Raw genomic sequence first — 19632 nt, forward strand, 5'->3', positions numbered from 1 at the left:
CAGTGGAGTGGTGAAGTCTGAGGACAGAACTGTAGCATGGATAGTTCTTCCAAGATACTGGGAAACAACAGCAGAGTTAAAGAGAAGACAAAAACAAAAGCAAAATATCCCAAAGTCTCCAGTGACTCAACTGTAAAAGAGAGATATCCTGTCACTTGGAAATATAGTGCCTACTGACATCAATAGATTATAAGAAGTACACAGATTCTGAAACCTGCTAAAGGAAAAGACCTAATTCTACCATCAGAATTATTGAAATAATTGGGAAATCTGAGTAAAACTAAAACTTCCCCAAATCCCAGGTCCAGCTCAAATGGAGAATATATTCACTCTGTTCCCAAACTCTTATCAGTCTTGCATAGAAGAGGTATGTCTGTTCTTGGGGATAAATATCATCACCTTTAGTTGTAATTGTCTTTTTACATCTAATGCCTAGCATACAATAAAAATTATAAAACATAGGAACAAGCTAGAAAATGTAAACTCTATTTAAAAAAAATAGAGCCACAGATGGTTCAGATATTGGAATTAGCAGACAAGGGCTTTAAGTGAACTATTATGAATATGTTAAATATTTCAGTAGATAAATGAGAAGTGTAAAAAGGAACCACATGGAAATGTTAGAAATGAGAGATACAGCAAGAGAAGTAAAGAAGTCATTCATTGACCTGAATAGCTGTCTGGAAATATAAGAAGAAATTTTCAGTGAATTGGAATATAGATCAAGAAACTTATCCAAGTTAAATATCAAAAATAACAAAATGGAGAAAAAACTAACTACAAACAGTGTCTGAGACCTTCATCAAAAGGCGAAGGATGTATACACTTGGAGTCTTAAAATGACAGGAGAAAAAGATAATAGGGTGGAAGAAATATTTAAAATAATTAATGGCCTAGAATTTTTCAAAATTGATAGAAGTTATCAATTCATGGATCCTAAAAGTTCAGAAAAACCCTAGTAGAATAAATGAGACAAATATCTAATAATCAAACTAATGAATAACATATATAAAATTAAACTTTAAAAGCAGTCAAATCAATATGGCACAGCATGACCTGTGTAACCACAAGAGGGAAGGCTGACTTTGTATCAGAAATAATGAAAGGAAAAGACAATGGAACAAAATCTTTTAAATCCTGCAAAAGAAAATAGCCCCCAAATTTCAACCTAGAATTCTATATTGAGTAAAATTGTCTTTTCTATTTTTTTTTAATATACATAAGAACAGAGATAATTCCTCTTTAGCAAACCTGAACTACAGAAATGATGTAGGATATTTACTTGCTATCACAGGGAAGCCCAATTTTCAAGAAGAAATGAAGAGCACTACATAGAATCAAACTGAGTAAATACAAAATATCTTTACATTTAATTTTCTCTGAAGGACTATTTACTGTTAACACAAAAGGGATAGCAATGTAGTGTTTGTGTGAGGAACTGACCAGCTGTTTGATGTGTCTTATGGGATTATAGCCAAGAATTCAGTCAGGGTGGTAGACCTAACAGAGATATGGCCATGTGGGCAATTTGTAGGGTTAGGACTGATTTTGCTGTAGTCAAGAGAGACTCTGAGATTCCTTAAATGAAGGAAAAGTGAATGTTTTAGTCAGCTTTTTTTGCTGCTGGGATCAAAGGACCTTACAAGAACAATTTTAGAGGAGGTTAATGGTTTCAGAAGATCATGGTTTCGGAAGTCTCAGTCCATAGACAGTTGTCTCCATTCCTCAGGGCTCAAGGTGAGGCAGACCATCATGATGGAAGAGTGTGGCAGAGGAAAGCAACCCAGGACGTCATACCAGGAAGCAGAAAAAGGAAGACTTCACTTGCTAGTTATAAATGTATAAGTACATAAAAATACATAAAATATATAAATATATACAAAACATGTATCCCCAAAGGCATGCCCCCAATGTTTACCTCCTCCAACCACACCTTACCTGCCTTCAGTTACCACTCAGTTAATACCCATTAGGGGATTAATTCACTGACTGTGTTAAGATTCTCATAACTCAATCATTCCACCTTTGAATGTTCTTGCATTGTCTCACACATGAGCTTTTGAGGACACCTAATATCTAAACTGTAACAGTGAACAAATAAGTTCACAGTTTTTCACTGTTAAAGAAAAGAGGTACAAACATGAGAAGAGGGGAGGCTATAATAAATTCTATCATTTTGTCTTGGAATTTGAGGTATTGGTTGCCACTCATGATTTTATGTCTGTCTATCCATCTACCTACCTATATATCTATCTAAAAATATACATAAACAGATATAGAATTAAGTCAATATGTGTGTGTAGATACACACACACATACATTGCTTTGCCCACTCAATGACATGCCAGGAGCAGTGGACACATCCAAACCTTGCTTTCTAAATAGTGTTGTTATACACTAAAAGATACCAGGAAGTTCTAAAGAAATTTTTGATACTAAAGTTGGATCTTGCAAATTACAAGATTAGTCTATAACATCTTCATGTGCTGGAACATAAGAAAGAGGCCAAAGATTGATCTGGATATAAAAAACAGATCTGAGACTGAACTTCTACTGGCCAAATCTAGGGCAATTTGAACATAAAAATAAATAGTGGGTTCTGACCCATTCAATAAAACAAGAATTCATGATTCCATATTAATATAAATGAAGGGATAAACGGGAGAGAAAGGAAAATTTTACCTTAGAGTAGCAAAGAATCTAATCAGAGAACAGGGAAACTTTGGGTAGCTGAAAGATACTGTTCCCTGCAAAAGTGAGCAAAAGTGAGCAATTTTACCTTAGAGTAGTAGAGTAAATGTGGAAGTAATTATAGGCATTAAAAAATCACCATTAAGCTGGGTGTGGTGGAGCATGCCTGTAATCCCAGGGGCTTGGGAGACTGAGGCAGGAGGATTGCAAGTTTAAAGCCAGCCGTGGCAATTTAGCAAGGCCCTTAGTGAGATCCTGTCTGAAAATAAAATATAAAAAGGGCTGGGTATGTGACTCAGTAATTAAGTGCCCCTAAGTTCAATTCCCAGTACCCAAAAAAAAAAAAAAAAAAAAAAAAAATCACCATTTCATTTCTCAGCCACCACAATATTAATGATCCAGGTAATAATCATCAATGGATATTAAAACCATTAAGTTAAAATTTGAATAGGAATAAGATACTTATGTACTCTCAAAGTATCTCCCCACACATTACTTGTTAATTAAAAAGCACAAAATATATACTAATTAACTTTGCAGTGGAGATACCTGGTAAATTTCATTTTAATCAAAAGAAAAAAGTTAACATCTATAATAGTATAAATAGACATTTTGGACTTCCTGACATACTTCACTGAGAAGAACACAGCATCACTTTGTGGTATTACTGCAAAAATATATATGTGTATGTATGCATATACATATATATTCAGATTAAGAAAACTTCAATCATACAAATTGAGGGTTCACCTACAAGGTAACTGGCTATATGTGACAAAGATTTTTTTTAAAAAGAAGTATCCATGCATGCTGCCAGTTTTATATGTGCCTGTATTCCAGTTCAGTACCGAAATAAAAAATCAATAAGGGAACAAGATGAAAGGGGAACAGTGAACCAGAGCAGGCAGGGTTTCATAAGGCTCCTCTTCTCTTCATACACTTTTAACATCAATTAATGATCTCCTCCTTTAGGAAGAAAAACACTGAGGAAAATTAAATCTTATGTTATCACCTTAGTATAAATTTCTTAAATCAGACCATTGAATTGCTTTCTTTGGAACCACCATCACAGAATCAGACTGAATTGTTTTCCCTTGGAATTGAATTATTTATTTACTTATTGATGGTGGTGTGGACTTGGAACCTGTGGAATTTAGAAGAAAGAGTATCTAATCAGAGAACAGGGAAGCTTTGGGTAGCCGAAAGATACCGTTCCCTGCAAAAGTGAGCAAGGTGGGGGAAAAGTTGAGGATTGGAAGGAGAAAAGACCCGATCAAAATTTTGCCTTCTTGGAATTCTGTGTGTGTGTGTGTGTGGACTTGGCTTTCTACCTTCATGCCCTGGAAAGTCACCTTTTATCCTATGGGAAGAAGATAATCATCAATTCCTTGCTTAGATCTAATAGCCAATCAAGACAGTTTCCAAGGGAATCAATGGTGAAGTTGCAATAGTCAGTCATCCAATCAGAGTGCTAAGGCACATCATTCTTATCCAGGAGGAGTTGCTGTTTTATCAGTTATATGTGCCTGGAAATGTCATTTGGGTCCCAGAAAGTTTGCACAAAATGTTACAGTTCTAGTTGTTCTGTGTCCTCGGAAATCTTTCCCTGTGCTATCTGATCACCCTGAGACCAGTTCCTAAAAGGTATTCTGTCCTAGAATGGGATCTGGGACACTGAGATCTCAGATAAGTAAAAAGCAAAACAAAGTCAAACCTTGCTCTGCAATCACTTAATGCTTTTTATAAGTAGCTAGGAAGAGAGATCATTCTCATCAAAGTCTAGGAGGTCTAGGAGAGAGAAAAATATTTTTAAAATGTTTTGCTATGTCTGTACAGCATGCAACTCTGCTGAATTCTCAGATTCTGGGAGAGAGGACTTATCTTACAATGGCTGTGGTCTATTCGGTTTCTACAGACCTATCCATCTGTATTGTTCAGTGTGACCCCAAAGGACAGAATAAAGGCCCATAGTTATATTCGACAGTTCCAGCAATGCAATTTACTAAATGAGAATGTCATAAATGCTCTTATGCTAAAGAGATTCATTTTAGGATGCTGAGGGTTGGAGAATAAATTTAAGCATCCCTTGGGCGTGGGTTAGGATGACCACTTGTTTGCCCAGGGTTCTCCTGGTTTTAGGTTTTGTGTCTCTAACACTTCCTCAGTCCCAGGCAAACCTGAACAGGTGGTCACTCACCCAGCAGGATAGTCTCAGTGACTCATAAAGCTTTTCCTATCCTAAAGTCCTTTTATTCTGATGTTTGTGTATGTTACGTCCAACATTGCTTTCAGAGCGTAATGGTGGGGGCACGGCTTGGTGTGGAGAAAAGCATGCCTTATCAGGAATTGGTGGTTCTACCAATAAACAACTCTGTGACCTTGGGAAAAAACTTTTCCTTTTTGAGTCTTATTTTTCCCAAAATGGAAAGAATTTGCATAGATGTTTTATAAGATTCCTTCCAACTTAACCATTCTATGGCCATTTCCTATGGATTTAAAGTGTCTCATGGGAGCTATGAGAAGGTGCTCTTGCATACAAATTCTCCACTTATCTGTGCATATGAGGAGGGGGAAGGGTGGACAAAGTAAGTAGGTAGAAAGAAAAATAGGATAGAAAGGACAGGGGAAAAAATTAGAAGAAATCCTGTGCTTTTATTTTAAGGAGGTCAGAGGACATATAAGTCTATTCATTTACCACGGAGGAATTCCTTTTAAGTACGTAATAAGTCAAATTTCTCTTTTCCCCACCTTAGGCCCAGAGAGGAAAAGAAGTTTGTCCAAGGTTATATAGAAAATTAGTGGCAGTGGTAAGAAGTAGAGTTTATTTCTCCAGGACTGTGCCGTTTCCCTGCTGGGCTGTGCTGCCTGTGAAATGTCCCTAATTGAAGTAACTGTTCATTTCTCTTTTCATTTTGAACCAAAGAGGGGAACATTATGTGTGATAAAAGAAAACACAGTAGATGGAGAATAATTTTCAGGCTCTTGCTCTTCTTCCAACTCATTGTCCCACCCTTGGCATTGTTGACAATTTCAGATCCGGGTTAAATACAGCAAGGGGAAGTCAATGCTACACCTTAAAAATTAATTGTTCAAGTACTAGGTCATTTCAGGGTAATGTACCATGAAATTATGTTATTCTCCAGAAGAATTTCCATAAAGTTTAACATGCCATGACACATTCTTGTTCCATTGGAGTTAGGTTTTTTTTTTTTTTTTTTAACTTTATAAAAAGAATCTTTGGAGTCCAGGGGTGTATGTAAACCTGGCTTCAGACAAAGCAGGATGTGTTAAGCAGGGCTTCCAGTGTGGCAGATGCTGCTGGGTCACTGCTGAAGGAAACCCTATTACCAAAGCAGATCCCATAAAAGCACAGCCCGGCTGGCATTCATGGAGGCAAGCGAGGAGGAAGTCATTAGTCTTGGTGCCTTTTACTGTTATTCACACTGGGATAATGAGATTATTGGAATATTTTTTTTCCTAATGAGAATGAGACAGAATACCTTGGTCTCTAAATGATTTAGTCACAGAGGGAACACATTACTCTTCCCTTGATTGCTGTCAAATGCTGGAAAATTGGAATATTATACTGATATTTATCGTGATGGGCAATATTTTCCCTGCCTTCTCAGTGTCAAATGAGATGGGGAAAATATTTGTCTGAAAAGCGGTCTCCTTTACAAGGTTTGTGGAGAGGAAGACAGATGAAGATTCAGGATAAAGAACCAGGGGGCGGAGGTTAGGAGGAGGATAATTGGAGGATGGCTTTTGCTATTTCGTCCTTTTTTCTCTTTTCATGGGTAAAGCTATCCCCTTGTTTTAATTTCCTACAGACTTCTCTTCCAGTTAGCTCACCAGCTTTTGGGGCTAATTAGACATTGTTTAGATTCAGAATAGAAGGTTAATTTCAAGGGGAAATGGGTTTGTGTTGGTCTGGAGGTCATTAGTGGCAGCTAGTAATTCTTGTTTCTTGGGAAGGAATATCATCCCGGAGATGGAGAATTCCTTGCAGGAGCAAAGAAGATATTTTTTCCGCTCTCTTTCTCAGAAACCTTTCACCTGAGACTTGGCAGTCCCAAGTTTATGGGGCCGGTGGAGACTAATTGGTTGGCCTGGTGCACTGACATTCAATCCAGGTCACAGGTGGCTTTGCAGCCAAGCTGGACAAAGAAATCCTAGTGCCACTTCTGGTCCTGCCCCACCTCCCAACTCCTTCTCCAAGAAGGTCATGAAATGATCAAGTTCACAAGTGCAAGATTCCCTGTCATCATTATGTGCTGCCTTTCAGAAGGGAGAGCTCATCATGTTTCCACACTGTCATCAGGAAATTTTAATGTTCTCATTGTAACAGGCAGGAGCATTTTGCAGCACAAGGATTGGGTCTGTGGTTCACAGATGCCACTCTTTGTTAGGTTCATTCAGTGGTCCTGCTGTAAATATAGAAGTCGCGGTTCATATGTGGTCCTGATTTGGTTAGCTGAGGAGAGGGCCGATTCCTCTGTATTATAACAGACCTGGAGACCCCCACATTGAGAACTAAATGAAATCCATCAGCATTGTTATTATAGAAAAGGAGTTAGTTTCCTAGGATGTAAATTGACTTGCCTAAGACAACACAGCTAAGAAGTGACAGGCCTGGGATTTGGTCCCAGAGCCACATCTGATGGGATTTACTTATTCTATGAGGGGGGCTTTTGTTGTATTCACTGCTCAGTTACTTGGGCTGTACCTTCTTCTATTTCCTCACTTGATGATGTGGCATGTGCATCGTCAGTAATTAACAGTCCTTCAACATTAATACCCTGCTGTGTGCCTAACTGGGAGGCTCTGAGGCATAACCCAGGGAGTAATAGGATTTATTGCAGAGGTAAACACACGGTCATAGATATAATCTATGGCTTTTCCTGGGAAAGGGGATGCTTTAAACATAGAACAGTTGAGGGGGAGGCCAGAAATAGATGTTGAATACTCTGTGGGGATGAATGAAATGTATCATGGTGGCCCTGCTATGGGACATGCTTTGCACCTAAAAGCTCTGGAAGCACTTTTACGTTTTATCAAATCATCTTTCATTTTGTATCACAAATCCTCTGAGATCAAGAATCATGTGTTACCCTGAATCCCTAGAAAGGAAAAATTGCATGGTGTCAGGAAGGGGCACCCACATTTAGCTTAGATGGTGTTCAAATTCTAGCTTTACCATGAAACTTCTCACCCTGACCAAGTCAGTACACAGTAATGTCCAATTTACATTATCAATATTTGTGCCATAATTTAGTCCCAATGCAACTGTATACAACTTGAGAGCAGAAACCATGTGTCTTTTTCATCTCCATATTTTACCCCTGAGGATTTCTAGAGGGCCTTACTATAATTGATGTTCAATCTATTTGTATTGATTTAATGAGTGGGTAACAAGTGCCACAAAGAGGGACCACCTAAGGTAGCATCGTGTCACATTCCCTGTTTTTGTCTCTTGCCACTTCTTTCTTTACCTAATGTAAAATCCCTTTCCTCCCCACAGAATCATTACTGGCTCCCGATAATTTCTCATCATTTTCTTCTTTTATCTGTTTCTTTTCTTTATTTGTTTTCCTTGTTGAGAGTCACCAGTAGGAATGTCCTTAGCCCTTAAGTAGGTTTATGAGTTATAGGAAAAAAGCATACTGTCTATCCCCTACTCTCCTAAAGCTTACTTAGCTTCTGCTCACCAAGATGTGGGTAGGTTTTCCCCACACATGATCTGTAGCAGACCCCAGCTGGGTGTCCAATAATTCAATTCGGTTCTTACACTACCTGGAGAAAGCATCAGATTACACAGATTGAGGGTGAAGAAGTTAAGATGTGCTGTCTCAAAATATGCTGAAATGGTGGATTAATTATTCAAAGCTGAAATCACTTGAGGAGCTGAAGCTTCCAGAAGAGCCATTTTGTCCTGTCTTCCTTACCTAGAGCAAGCCAGGAAGATTCTTTTAAGGGGTATGTCCTTCACATACTAAGACTGGAAAATATCCTTGATTACCAGAGAGTGGTGATTGGGATAACAATAAACCTGAATAAACACTCTGAATTAACCCTTATCTTCCACCAGCTTCTACTCCCTTCCCCACATATCTTTTAGTCACATAACTAGAATTGACTCCTCAGTCCACCGAGCCATCTACCATGTCATTCCTTCACAAAATTATACTGTGTCTAACTACTATAAAAGGAGTGTACTTTGGTAACTTCTTCAGATTTCGCTTTCTTAGGAAGATCCTCATGTACATGTAAATTTAATAAAATATGTATGTTTTTTTTCTGGTTCATCACCATAATATGAATTAGGTGTGTGTAGCCCAAAAGCTCAGTTAAGAACTGAGGAAAAGTAAAGGGAATTCCTCTTCCTCCTACAAGGGCTCAGCTCCACAGACTTCCTTCCTCTTCAGACATTACCACAGTATCATGTCCTAAACTTCAAATCCACTGGCTATAAATTGGATTTTAAGACAGCTCAGATTCCACTAATTTGCTGCAGTATGTCATAAGACTCAGGGAAATGCATTCTTGTATCTACCAGTTTATCATAAAGGATATTACAAAGGATACAGGTGAACAGCAAGATGGAAGAGATGCTAGGAGGAGGCAGGTGGGAAAGAGGAGGAGGCTTCCACGCCCTGTCCTTCCATGGGCCACCCTCTAGGTACCTCCATGTACTCTGCGATCCGAAGCACCCCAAGCCCTACCTTCCCCTCCCCTTATGAAGGAATCTTAGGACTGCATTAGGAATGCTTGGTTACATCATTGCCTATTGGTGATCAACTTAACCTTCAGCCCCTCTCCCCTCCCTGGAGATGTGGGGGGTGAGGTTGGAATTCACAACCTCTAATAAAGCCTTGGTCTTTCTGATGAGCAGCATTTGTCCTAAAGTGACCTACCAACCATCTGTCAATCATTAGCATATAGAATGACACTCTTCGCTGTAGACATTCTGTGGGTATGAGGAGCTGTGGGTTGGGAAAACAGGAGGATCCTGAAGACCAAATATGTATTTCCCAATATCAGTGGTCCCTATTACTCTGAGGTCGCTGTGAGGTTGAGCATCTTTTGCATCAGAATGCAAGCAACCTCCTAGCAGGCGAGGGATGGTGTATTCTTGTCACGCATAGTTAGTTCAAGATAGTTCGAATCTCATCCTGTAAAACCACTTATTTATAACCTGTCAATGTATTGACAAAGTGGGAAAGCAAGACTGTCCTGAGGTGAGATGCACATTCCAGAGAGGTGAGCACTAATTGTTCCAGTGATTGTGTATTTATTGGCGAGGACATAATTACTCTCTTTAGGGTCACACATTTGCCTCCAGGCTGCTGTGTGCTTGTGTGGCCTTGAGATCAGGGCCAGGGCCAAGCATGGTCACTGAGACGCAAACTCCCAAAACAATCAGCAAGAATTTCCCACAGATGGTGGTGGTCCTGATCCCCAAAGGGATGTATGAGGAAGCTGAGATGCTGAATCTGCTCTGGAGGCTTTCTTGAACTTCTTAGAGATGTCCAAGTGATCACAAAGGGAAATGGGAAAATGGCTTCCTATGAAGTAGATGAGCAGGACCCCTGTCTAGGGAAATTAGCACCAGGGCTCTGTAGTCAGAGACAAGTGAAAAGCGTTGGCCATTGTATGCCTCCTTTATTTTATAAGGACCTGAAACTCCACAATTGCATAGCTAGTGATAAGACATTTGGAGAACAATGCAGGGCTATTTTCAAAAGTAGACTCTTTTAACCTTTGTGCATCCAGTGGCAGAAAGAACATGCCAGTCTCTGTTCCTTGTGGATCAGTGGACATTTCCCGGCAGCCTGACTGTTCACTCTGAACCCTCCACTATCCTCAGAATCAGGGAGGAAGAGACACTTGGGGTTCATCTGTCATAGTCTCCCCTGTAGGCTCAACATGGAGGCAGATAGGGCTGAGATTTTTCCAGCTGAAACACATTTGCAAGAGTCAGCAGAAAGCCCAAAACCCAGTGGACCCTGCCGGCCACATTAGCCAATCTGCCAGCCAGGCCTGCAGCCGTCTGTACCCTGCAGGAGATGTGGGCCTGGGCCTGGGATGAGTTTTGTTCACACTGTTGTCTTACATGGCTGGCGGCTCTCCGTGGGAGGGCGAAGAGCTGATGCAGGGAAATGGCTGAACATGGGAGAAATGGGTTTCCACCAGAGCAATTTGCCCGATTTTTTTTTCATTATTCCCTTATACATTTTTAAAGCAGATTTATTGCTGGTAAAAGTGCTGGCTGGACAAAGCTCTTTCTTGCTGTGCATTTGCTGTTTCCTCTCTTGAATGTTTGTAAACCTCTCTAGGTGTTTTGTCTCTTCGACATGGACTGGCAGAGAAACCGAGGCAGTCTGGATTCCCAGCTCTCCACTGCGGAGGCTTTGCCGGCTTGCTGACTGCCCTGCCTGGCCAGCTCCAGCCCTGCAGGGCCCACGCAGCAGGCGTACAGCACAGATGGAGAGAGGGAAGGCAGACCCAGAGAGAGGCCTCAGAAGAGGAGCAGAGGCCCAGGAAGAGAGAGATCGTGCTGGACTAGTTGGACAAGAGCCCAGCTCTGAGCAGCTCCCCCCTCATTTGGGGAAAATAAAATCACAAATGAGAACAGCAGGGGGCCAGGAACCAGCTGGAGACAAAAGGGTGTTAGCTTCGGGGTGGAGGCTGTGAGAGGAGGAAGGCTCTGATGAGATGTTCAAAAGTCTGGTCTGCCAGGGACAGCTGCCACCCGAGCTCCAGGCCTGGAGTGCCATCACAAGCCAGCAAGCCCTGCCTTCTGCCTTAGCTCAGGACCAGGAAAGACTGATGAGACAGAGAGACCTCAGGCTTCCTCCTACCTCCCCCATCTTTTAGCCTTTCCTGTCCTTCTCTGGTGACTTGAGACATAGGGCCAATATCCCTCCCCTTAAGCAATCGACATTGAGAAAATAAGAGGCAGAGAGGAGGAGGAGGAGGAAGATCCTGAGTTCTGGAACTACCCTTACCCTGCGATGCTAACTCTCCTCTAGCAGCTGAATAGACTTTCTGGAGGGTTATAGACTTTCCCAATTTCAGAATATTGAATAGACATAGAAATTAATAGCAGGGGGAAGGACTCAACCTGGTTTTCCCTGTCCTGTTGGGTATACCCCTTGCTCTGCTCCATTCCTGACTTACCAAATCATCCCTGCTCCCATTCTGACAGGACTTTTTATCCTACAAGATCACAGGACATGTTCCAAGTCAGAGAGCTCCTCCAGGCTGCCTATTACGGCACAGCTCAGAAGATTAAAGACTTCTTCCTCCTCTACCCCTGCCCAGAAACCAGAGGAACATGAAGAGCCATTTAGTTTTTTTTTTTTTTTTTTTTTTTTTTGCATTAACTAGCGATCGTCTCTTGATCTTACTAGAGGCTTCCAAGGCATTTTCCTACTTGGATGAAGACAGGCAGGGCTTGAAAGAAGAGCATCCCAGCATGGGAAAGAGTCAGGTTCTCTATCAGGCATGTCATGCAAAGCACAGCTCCATACATATCCATTGTGTCTATATACACAGGCATATGTGTCTAGGTACAAATGAAATATTTATACAATACTTCAAATATTTTCATGATGCTTCAAATTTTAAAAATAAAATAGTTCCATAGCATATAGCTACTGAGTGGCATAAGTGGAATTCAGGCCTAGTTTTTAAATTTTTGTTTATTTATTTTTTAATGTAAAATTTCATGTTCTTTCCATTGGGTGGCTCTTCCTTTCAGATACAAGGTGGAAGAATGGGGGTGGGGCAGTCTGTTAGTAAAAGCAATTTCCTCATCTTTTCACTAATGCACTAAAGACTATTTTATTTAACTTGTTTCTTAAGATCAAGATAGAAATGAGTGATCCCTTGTGTGTAAGTGGTAGAGCCAGGATGGAATCCCGTTCTGTATGACTGCAGAGCCATGCTCTTTCCATGACTCTGGGGGAATGGACAAGGTGACAGTGCAGAGGAGTGAGGACAGAGAAGTCCAATGGAAAGCTATAAGCTTTGCCATCAAACAGACTTGGGTTTGAACTCTAGATCTGTCATTTATTAGCAAGGTCCTCAATTTCTCAGCTATGACAATGGGATCAGCAAGAAGATTCCTAATTTGTGCTGAGACGGTTGAGTGAAGGCTGAAAGGTGGGCCCATCGCATGTCTTGACACATGGTAGGCACCATAGGCATTCTGCCTATATTTCTGTCTTTATTTTGACTGTGTTCTATTTATATTGCTGATTTGAGTGTGATTCCCTACTTCTCACTTAGACCTAATAGCTCATGTAGATCAAGACATCTAAGTAAGAACAAGACATTTAGGTAGAAAGATATCAGATGCATAACAGCCACCGCATATGGGCTGCTTCCCATTTGAATTGGATCAACACTTGTCCAGTTTCTGGGAGCAGAGCTTGGATTCTGACTCAGAGAAGCAGCAATCAACAGAGGCATAGGAATGGTAGTTTTTAGAAAAATAAGACTCTGGGGAAAAAAATAAAGAGTAGTATTGTACAACAATACCAGGTGTATAGCCAATCAGCGGGGAAAGGGAAACTCCCTTCCAGAATGCTGGGGAAACAAAGAAAAAGAGGAATCATAAAGATCTCAAGAACTTCAGATTTCACCATCAGACAGATCTGTAATTTGAGCAGAAAACAGAATTAAATACAGCACAGCAAACTGGTGTGACTTGGGATCAGATGTGCACTCCCTGCTCTAGATGTATTTGCAGTTACAAGTGATATCAGCTCCCCTTAAAGGTGGGTAAGAGATTGATCAGAACACCAAGAGAATGGTGTCTGGATGCTTTGACACAGAGATAGCCCCCTGGCTTGGAACAAATTGTAAAGTAAAAGCAGCCTACTAAAGAGTCCTCCAGACGACACTGGCAGAAAGATTCCAGCAAACTGGAAAATCTGAACATAGATATACAGGAAACATGAGAAAGCAAGAAAATCAAATGCCTTCAAAATTTTATCTAACTTCCCTAAAACTGATACTTCAGATGTTGAAGTGGACAAAATGCCAAAAAATTTTAGAAGTTGATGATTAAATTGATCAAGGAACTAAAGGAAGATCTGAGGGACGAACTTGGAAAAATATAGGAGGTGAAGGATCATTTTGATAAAGAGGTAGACATTCAGAATAAGAACCAGACAGATAACCTGGAAACAAAAGAATCAATAAATCAAATTAAAAAATCAATGAAAAGTATCACTAATAGATTAGACCATGCAGAAGAAAGATTATCAAGCCTCAAAGACAAGAAATATAATTCCTAAAACTCAGTCAGTAATAAAGACAATAAGAGACAGATTATTCAAGAAAGCTGGGACAACATTAAGATACCAAATCTAAGGATTATTGGCATTTAGGAAGGCATCGAGAAACAAGATAAAGGTGTGTATGACTCTTTCAGTGAAATGATATTAGAAAATTTTCCAAATCTTGGGAATGAGATGGAAATTCAAATATAGGAGTCATTCAGAATCCCAAATTGGATTTAAAAAGATCATCTCCAAGAACAGGACATAGAGATCCAGAAGAGAACTTTTGAGAAAAAGACTAAGATCTAAGGGAAGAAAAGGAGAACATCATGGCAGAGAGATCCTGAGGGTTTTCATTCTTGGTTCTTTCCTCTCTACTGTATGTAACTCTCTGCCCAAATGAGTGGGGACAAAATGACAGAGCAGCACACATCAACTTGCAGTGTTGTTTTGCATTCTTCCCAGTCTCACAGGACAGTGACCTTCATGTCTTCCCCTACCTGCAGTCCCCCTGCTTTGAGTGTCAGGGGTGTTTCTTCCTTAATGTTGCCTTTCTGAGTGAAACAGAAGAGATGAGCTATAGCAGAATATTCTGGGCTGGGAGAAAGTCCAACATGAACCTGACTTACTGTCTGTTAGCAGAGTTGTCACCATCTTTTGGCAATGATAGAGACAACCAAAGACAGTGATTAGTTTGCAGAGTAAGGGCTGCACCCCATTTTCTCTTCTTTGCAGATACCATGCAATCCTTTGAAAACTTCAAACTAATAAGAATTTCTATCTCTTTTTGTTATTTCATATTTGAAATTAGTTTTTGCTTTTTTTTTTTACAAAGAAAATAAAATGCCCAATTTATTCCTTAACTCCTTTCCTTTAACACATGCATGCATTTCTAGACCCTACATTTTTTTTTTCTCTAATGCATGTGGCATCTCAAGAATTATAACACCAGGGGTGGAGAAATGAAGAAGGAAACAGCATGACAAAATACTTCTGAGCCATTTTGGAATTAGTGATATTTTTCAAGAGTGATCAATTATGTTACTTAACTGGAGAGCCTAGATTATAAAGAGAAATATAATTAGTGGCAAATGTGCTGAGATATATAAAGACAGATAGGCTACCCAAGGAACGGGAACTCATCAATTTTTCCAGTTTCCATCAGGAGAGCAGTTGTTTGACTGCAAGGCTCTAGCCAAGTGAACAGAGAGCACAAGCAAGTTCGCTCTGACAACTGCCAGAGCCAAGGGGAAGAACTAATCAGCAGGTCTTTGTCCATTGGATCCACCATGAATATCATGCAGTTCAACAATACCACTAGGTCTCAGTTTCCTCCTCTGCAAAAGACGACTAATAATGTCCATCCTTGTTGCCTCCCTTGAGTTATCCTGAGGCTTATATAAACCATATGGATGTGAACTTTCCTTGAAAATTAAAAGCCCTATATGCATGGAGAGCAAGATTTGGAATATTACTCTCATTTGGATTGAATCTTTCAGAACAGGTAGGATTTGACTCTCTGGAAATAGATATGAGGGGCATCAATTCAAAGGTACAGCACAAGCAAAGCATCCATCCCCCAAAATTAGTTTGACTATAGCAAATGATAGTTACTCAGAAGAGGAAATTATATACAGAGTATGGACTGAAAAAACAACATGAAGGCTGACTAATTCCAGTGGGGAAGGAAAAGATGCTGCAGTTTTGAGGAAATGCAAAGCTGCAGGTATCAGGTAAAAGACATCAGTCACAGGGGAAACCGTCTAGTAAGGTAAGGTGAAAAACAGAGATGCCTACGCTGGTGAATTGGATGTGGCAAAGGAGGCACTGGGGAGAATGGGGCAGAAGTAGCAGGACTGGTTGAAATGCCAAGAGATGAATAGGATGAAAGAAAGAGGGAAGACCTGAAGACTTCATTGAGGATTGGAGTGAGGGTTCCTGGGAGGGTGGGTAAGCCATCAAGGACATCTAGAACACCAGCTGGGGGCACTTTGGGGTGCTGATGGGATGCATGATAAATATGATACTGCTTAGGTTGATTTTGAGGTGCTGATGAGACCTATGGTAAAAATGCCATTTATGTGGTAGAAATTGCTAGATTAGAGTTCAAGAGATGGATCAAGGCATGTTGAAATCATTAAGAAAGAGGAAAGCCATGAGAACTGAGGAGAACTCTATGAAGAAAATGAGAAGAGACAAGAGAACTGAGGGAAGATCTTCAGGAAGTTTATTAGAAGAAGAGGTGGATACTTGGACATTAACTTGCTCAGTGAAGTTTCTGCTCACCTTCAAAAGCTTCTTACATTTTCCCTAAGGACAGGAAGGAGGGCAATAATATTCTACTGTCGCAGAGGTTCTGAGAATGTTCGGAATGGTTGAATCAATAGGTGGCACTTGAGGACGGGCAGGGCTGGGGCTCTGTCAGAGTTCACTAAAGCCAAGGTGAGCACTCTGGCTTCCCAAGAATCTAGGAGATTACTCTGCAACTAATTAGGAATCACTCTTGGGGATCAATGCAATAGTTTTGATTCCGTGGGTCTAGAGCCAGAAAATTAGCCTTTCTCTGAAAAATATGGATGGTCTGTGTGGCTGCTCTAATTAATAGAAAGCGATCCTCTTCTTGACTGGAGTGTTTTTCAAAGAACAGTAGCTTCTCAATACAGAGGAGCCATGAGCTTGCATCTCTCTATCCTGAAACCGAATCACAGGCTTAGCACTGTCATAGAAGGAAGGAAAGTAATTGAACCAACAGATTGGAAACCACAGTTACACTGCTTTCCCTCACATGGCTCAAAACTCCACCCCTGACTGACAATGCCAAAAATGGCATCTTTGCTTTGATATTTCCCTGTGCCTGGGTACGATTTTCACTGCCTTGTTTATATCTGTGCATGTGGGTGTGTTTATTTTTGCAACCTCAGATACACGTTTTACGGGAAGACTATTGGTATTTCAGAAGTCATTGATGTTTTGGGTTATTGTGTGGCAGGGACGTGGGTCATTGCCGAACAACCCGACATAAACATTATCAGGCTTGCAAACCTGTTTTCAAGTGAGATGTTCTAAAGCAATATTTATAGCAAAATTATGACCCCAAGGCATCTAAATGTGATCCATTTTTAAATCTCATTTTTTCCCTCTGAATCCTTCAATCTAATTAGGCTCACATCAGTATATTATTACGGAGAGTAATCATTCCTTTCTTCTAATAACATTCATGGATAATTTTATTTCTCATTTCCAGCCTCCTACTCCTGTGGTGTAATTAGTGTCTTTGGCACCTCGTGATGCTCAGAATGAGTTGCAGCTGCTAATTGCTAATTGAAAAATTAGAAACTCAGTTAGAAAAAGGATCTAATTAAAATGAAATTAGATAAAATCCCTTCAAAGCACCTCCCCCCTTTCTCTCTCACTTTTCTTTGTTTTTCTTTTTCCCCTTCTGCCTTCTTTTTCCACCACAGAACTATTAGCACTTGCAAACATGTGTAATTGCTGAAAGTCAAATACTTTCCCATAGCGGACAACACAACGGCCTTATGAGGAAGCTAGGGAGAGGTTTAGAGCAATTGAATTAACTTCAGAACTTAGGTTTTTTCTCTCTATTCCTGATTTACCTGTGAGTTTGGAATTATACCTTATCAATAAGCTCTCCAGGTCCTCTTGGAAGGACAGGTGTGGTCAACCCTATGTGCTTTTTCAGCATTTGTAAGGGTCACCCATGACCGTGAGCTTGTAGGGATCCACTCATTTCTTGATGCAAATCTATTCCCACCTTCTTCAATATTGCATCATCCCATCCGACAGATAATTATCGAGTAAATGCTCAGCGCTCTAGGAGATACAAAAGGAAACCAAGGCCCCTTCTGTCTCCAAAGTACTTACAATCTGTTGAGCAGTCTAGACAGATAGGAACAACAGATTAACAGAATATATAATCGAATGCAAAATAGTGTTTCAGATATGTTAAGATAGCTTAAGACTTCAAATGTTTTCGAGCATCTTTGTACCTGCCAACCACTGTTCTGGAGCCAGGTATGCAAAATACACACCACAGGGACATGTGGCTGTCTGGACATATGTGGATAAACTGCATGATAAGGGCAACCATGACAAATGCAGAAATTGTCAAATTAATACAGAGATATGGCTGAGGAATGTTGGTGGATCAGAGAAGAGGATAGGGGACACTTCATGTCAAGCGAGTGATACCACTGTAGGATTTTATAGAATGAGCAGGAATTCACCAGGTGGACAAGCAATTTATACAAAGAAATCTATTAAAAAAAATTAGACATAGAGCAATATGGTGACTTTTGGGATTATAAGTGGGCATCTCAGAAGCCTAAATTGGGAGATGCTATGGCAGAAGATAAGGCTAGGAAGTGGACAGGGGCTGGAGTACAAAGAATCTTGTATGGTTTTGAGGCTTACAGAGGCGGTGGGCTTGAATATTTGAGGGAAAATTTCTTAGACGATCTGGATTTACATGACAGTAGCTGTGAATTTCATGTGGTGAAAGAATGTTCTAGAGAAAGCGAAAATATAGTAAAGACCTTGAGTGGTTCCAGTTTGACATAACCAGAGGGAGTAGTTTAGTGTTCCGTAGAGAAAAATAAAATGAGATTATGAGTTTAAAAATCAGGCAATGGGTTCTAAAATAAATTAAAATAGCCACTTTTGTTGCATGCCTTCCTTTGTAGATATGAAGTGACTCTTTTTAATTATGAAAAACTAAGCCTCAGAAAGCTCCAATCATTTATTTATCCAAAGTCACAGAGCTAATTTATGATTTAGAGAGAGTTCAACCCATGTGGTCTGACTCCCAAAGCTATTCCACCCCATGCCACCAGCCTACCTTTTCAAGCCTGTGTTTATTGCCCTACTTTCTGCTCTCTCTTCTTTCTGAGGAGGCAGCTTATTCTCTGTGCAGTCAGCAAATGCACACCTCCTCCACCCATAACTGACATGGGGAATGGAGCCCTGCATTCTTTTGCCTTGCCAGTTCTTCTTGGACCAGCATTAGAGGCAGCCTCTAACAACTGATCTGTGAGCTGGCACTTAGAGGAAGCCATACTATTTTTTAAAGAATTTTCAGTCAACAAAGTGCAAGAAGATGAATGAGGAAAGTGGTGGATTAACGGGCCAAGGGAGTACTTCCCTGTGTGGCCTGTGGAAGGGGAGAGCTGGAAACAGCTAATACCAGGAATTCATTCACTACTAATTTAATGTGTCTAGAAAGTTCCAGTAATCTATTTTCTACTTTAGGAATGATGGCCCAAATAACTCTGAAAATGTAAATATAAATGTTCTGTTTCTCACAATTTATTCTGATCCAAAGATAAGAGAATGGTAAGTTTAAGTAAGCTTTGCCTTCAAGAAGCCTTTATTGCTAAATCACATTTTTTCATGTTTGCAACCTCTTTCCCTCCAGCTTATAACAGCAAAACCTGATGCTTTAAACCGGACTGCACCTTCTTGGAATAATCAAAATGCTCCAGTTTGCTCATGACCAAACATGCTGAATGAAGCTGAGGCATATGAATTGGAGAGTACAGAAGGGTGGTTCAGTGTCTGACCTTGCACAGACCACCTGGTTTCAAATTCTAACTCTTCCACCTAAATGCGTGAGCTAATAAACCTCTCAATGAGT

The 19632-nt window shown here is 40.3% G+C and overlaps 1 long non-coding RNA gene across 7 annotated transcripts in view; it reads left to right on the forward strand.

The window, feature by feature from the left end:
- The window catches only part of LOC306641814, a 182448-nt gene that overhangs the window by 49543 nt on the left and 113273 nt on the right, over nucleotides 1-19632 (forward strand). Inside the window, exon 1 of one of the 7 annotated variants that reach the window (XR_013758296.1) lies at nucleotides 5449-5578. The exons of the other annotated variants lie outside the window; for them this stretch is intronic. This is a non-coding gene — a long non-coding RNA (uncharacterized lncRNA). Of the gene's footprint in view, nucleotides 1-5448; nucleotides 5579-19632 lie in introns of those variants that run through there. 7 annotated transcript variants of the gene reach the window in all.

The sequence above is a fragment of the Sciurus vulgaris genome (assembly GCF_902686455.1).
Source record: "Sciurus vulgaris genome assembly, chromosome: 12".
Lineage (NCBI taxonomy): Eukaryota > Metazoa > Chordata > Mammalia > Rodentia > Sciuridae > Sciurus > Sciurus vulgaris.